The sequence below is a fragment of the Photinus pyralis genome, unplaced genomic scaffold (assembly GCF_008802855.1).
Source record: "Photinus pyralis isolate 1611_PpyrPB1 unplaced genomic scaffold, Ppyr1.3 Ppyr1.4_LG4, whole genome shotgun sequence".
Classification (NCBI taxonomy): domain Eukaryota; kingdom Metazoa; phylum Arthropoda; class Insecta; order Coleoptera; family Lampyridae; genus Photinus; species Photinus pyralis.
Genome location: NW_022170511.1, coordinates 11,668,316 through 11,672,572, shown reverse-complemented (window position 1 = coordinate 11,672,572; position 4,257 = coordinate 11,668,316). Strand labels below are relative to the sequence as shown.

The following is a 4,257-nucleotide window of genomic DNA, read 5'->3' as shown; positions in this document are numbered from 1 at the left end:
TATTTAATATCACTTTAAACGAACTGTTACAATTCGTAGAATGAAATTTGGTTGTATCTGAGTTGAATTTTTAGATTGTGTTTGTTTATTTTTTTCTTGAATAGTTAACGGCTCGCAATAACTTTAATATTTCTTTTTTAGATATTGTTCTGTTGTAGAGTATTTACTTGTTTGGACAATAAATATTATTATTATTATTATTATTATACTAGATTATTGAAAAGTTAGTATTTTTTAAATCTGAGGTAGCGCAAAGCACTTCAATATCATTAATTTATCACTTTTTGAGTGCCCGCCGGCTGTAGCTCGATGCGAGATATAGCTTGTTTCAGCACACCCAATTTTTATCAAAATTTAAGGTACCTATTCTTCTCAAACGATAACCGATAGATAAAAGAAAGATAGTTTATCGTTTGCAAAATAAAATACTTGGTGTAATTTCACTTAGAGATTAAATTTATGATAAAATTGATTGTCGTTGAACGTCTGTAAACCAGCAACTACGCGTGGGCCATTTTTCGGCCATCAAAGTCAAGCACTAGTCCTTTGTTCTAAAACCAAATGTATAATTATTGGCTTCGACAACTGTCGACAAGTAAGCCCAAAAAGTTAAATTCAATAATTGACAAATGAGAAATACTTACGTACTGTACAAGATGAAATGTATTAGTTAAACAAACTGAGAAACATAAAGCATATTAATAACTGCCTCTTGTCAAAGAACTGAAAAGAAAGTCATGTGTTAACTGTAAGAATGTTCAACACGAAGCAATGAGATGTTTAAGAACAAAGACAACTCAACTGATATGGCGGGCATCAGCACGGCATAGCCATATGTCTTATTTTTGCACCAACATACCTATAACCCTATACCTACTAAAGTAGTTGACCAGTGGCCGTTTGTAAAGGCTGTTGCAGAGATCAATAAAAGCCCCGTTTGACTTATTTTTAAGAACCACTTTACGGCATATTCAAAAAATTCTAAAAAAAAAACAGTAGGTAGTATAGGATGATAAAAAAATTAATAAACTCTTTTTAGCGCATTTTCCAACTCATTGTCAAAAGAGCATTGAATTGCACTTTGATCGATATCTAAAATGCTAGTTCGGAGCATCTTACCTATATCGTATCAAACTGTCTTATCTATTACTACTAATCAATAAAATTTTTGGAACGTAATTCTCCGATATAAAAGCAGAAGTATTTCTCTCTCACTGTATTAGGGTTTTTGCTTTCGTATCAGACATGTGTCGTATTTTCCTGTTCTTGCTCTTTGTTGGAATTTTGTCCATCAACGGAATTGTGGCGGAGACTTGTTCGTGCAAATTCTCCTGTTCATCGGCAGAAATCAAGCGGTAAGTTATTAAATTCGCAACATCCTAATGAATTACTATTAAATTGCAATTACAGATCGAAGTGCAAAGAACCCAGTATAGTATCTCCCGCCATGTACTGGTGTTGCAAGTAAATGTGTGTAGAAATACCAGTTTCCTTGCATTTACGCAAGCTGTATAACATATGTTAGCGTTAAAAATAATAAATGTTTACTAAGACAGTTATGGAACAAAAACTCCACACCTTTCGTAGAAATTGGTATACCTAATTTGTTACATATCATCATATGAGATGCAACCACGAACTTATAAATTAAGATGGACTACTAATGCTGAATTAACAAATGACACCTACATGGGGGCCGCCATGATGTGTACTCACATGGCGCGAAATTCAAATCAACCAATAAACAAGCATTAACCCAACATTAACCTCACGTTTTCTAAATAAATTACTGTGACACATGTCATTTTCCAAGGCTGCAATAGTCTCAAAACTTGAGCACTAGGAAAATAACTAAAATGTGCACATCATGGCGGCGCCCATGCTAGGGCCATTTTAAAGTCACTAGATATATTTTTCTATATTTAGTGACTTTAGCTCATTTCTACCTCTATGCAAGTGTTTGATCACCAGTCCATCTTAATTTATAAGTTCGTGGATGCAACGTATACCATACAAGTATACTATACGCAGTTTTACATCCAAAAACAATACTCAGTGCTACCTTTTCCATTTGATGGTAGATGGTAGGTACTACACCTCAGCCGTTGATAAAATTTGGCATGCTCTAGCTTAATGTACGTCCTGCGATTCAAAGCAATGGATGTTTATCTATTTCTAAACAAGGACTTATGATACTTTAAGAATCATCGACATTCGAATAGTTTGATACACTTCACTGGAAGAACAATAGCTTCATTCGCAAAATCTTCGAGACCGCTAACGATAAATTGTGACGAACTCCGGTTTAAGTCCACGCACACCCGGTCGCCTAATCAAAAAAAAGAAAGACAATTAGTTAATATTCATTTAATGAAGTACTAATAAAATAAGTATTTATAACTCATTTGAGTCGGACGGTCGGTCACTCGGGCACCACCAAGATTTAATCCAGCAACCCCTAAATCCTGGGAAAAGGGCGGTTTCGGTACGGACAGGTGTTGGCAGCTTCGGGTAGCCTCAAGTTGGAGAAAGAATCGTCCCACGGGTCGGCAAGAGTTCAGCACAAAATGGCGGCGGTCACTTCCGGATTACCTAAAACAAAATATGGCCGACGGCTCCCGACGGTAAATTTCCTAACGGGAACAAAGCAACAACGTACAAATTAAATAACGGTGTCAATGGGAAATAAAAGGGGAAAAGCAAGAAGAAAAGAATATACTTCATCCCCCCCTTAATTGAATTAATTGAAAGTTACTAAGCGCTTACCTTAGTTAGTAACGGTGCGGTGGTTGTTTTATTCACTTTAACAGCGGCAGGCAAACGATGATAAAGCTATCCAAAGAAAACACGGTAGTTTAAGCTTAAGGCGTTAATAAAAGCTTAGCGGAAGGGTGGCAAAAGTTACGGTTAGTGCAAAAAGGTAAAAACCCAAAACGGTAGTTAAAAGGAAAGGCCTACGGTCGCTCAAACGGCAAAACGGTAAAACAAATGGGTTTTGGTTGATTTGAAATGAGACGGTTTCGCAAATTAGAGAAATCAAATGACATACTTACAACTCGAAAGTATGAAGCAGAAAAGAGCCTTCTCAAATTGAGCGTTTACCTTTTAAAGAAAACCCATTTTGGTAGAAGTGGAACAGTGAATTTCCAGAGCCTCGCTGTATTCGCACCGAGCGCGTTGGCAAATAATTCGGTCCTGTGGTTATCGTGAAAATCTTGGACAACTTGCAAACAACTAGAAAAATTACAGCGCCTCTGTGGACACCTCCCTCGACGGTTTCTGACAAGGTTTACTGCCGCCCATTAACCTGGCATTCATTAACACCTACCTAATTAAGGGCAATCAAACCTAAATACTCATCAATGTCAATCCAATCTGCAACTAGCTCCCTTGGACTTTTTCTTTTCAAACGGCCCTATCGCTTTAACACTCTTATCGCAACATGCAGGAATACGGGCTGGACTGCAAAACTTGTAAACAACTCGATTTGAACTCGTTCTATCCTTGCTTTTACTTATAAACGAGTTTATAAACACCTTATAAACAATTAACGGCGCTGAAACTAAAGAATATTAATTGTCCCTCATCTTCGCCAGAACAACACTCTTCGGTGGTTACAAAAATTATTCCAAGATTCCAGCTAGTATGGTCGTAGGGCGTAGGCGGACTAATTAAGTACGGAATCTCGTCTCCATGGCATCGCGGAAACTTCTCGAAATTACGGTTTTCTATGTAACGAAGCCCAAACCAATCGGTACTATACAGGGTGGTCCTCGTAAACGGCAAACTCCACGCAGAAATTCCGGGTGCTTTGTTTCAAAATTTTTTGGGTTCTTCCACACTGCATATTCTAACTGATAAGGCAATCGAAATGGGTTTGGCTGAGTACCTCATAGTAAGAATAAAGATGATGGGCGCACACGCTATATGAAAACGTGAAGGCTCGTTTGAAAATTAATCAACATAAGCACAACTGCCAGTGACTTGCGGTCTGCGGACATACAGAAAACTAATCATTAGCACTAGTCAGTGTCGTGAGGTTTACCTACCTATTCAATTTAATTTTTGTTTAAGCAGTGCAGCCGTTAAATAATCCCTTCTACCCTTCTCAATTGATCGGGACTCCGAAAAAGAATCCTAGAAAAGAAACTGAAGGACCAATAACGATCCCGTTCTCGAGTTCACGAACGCCATCGGTATTCTTCTAGAAGCCGGTCTCCCTCTTAGTCCTCAGCTGGTAGACATTTTTGAAGGTAT

General features: G+C 37.7%; 1 long non-coding RNA gene across 1 annotated transcript; it reads left to right on the top strand.

Moving 5' to 3' along the window:
* The first annotated feature begins 1,227 nt into the window (after positions 1–1,227).
* On the top strand, positions 1,228–1,553 carry LOC116168134. The gene is made up of 2 exons (XR_004144713.1): positions 1,228–1,355; positions 1,411–1,553. It is a non-coding gene; the product is annotated as an uncharacterized LOC116168134 (long non-coding RNA).
* Positions 1,554–4,257: the final 2,704 nt, after the last annotated feature.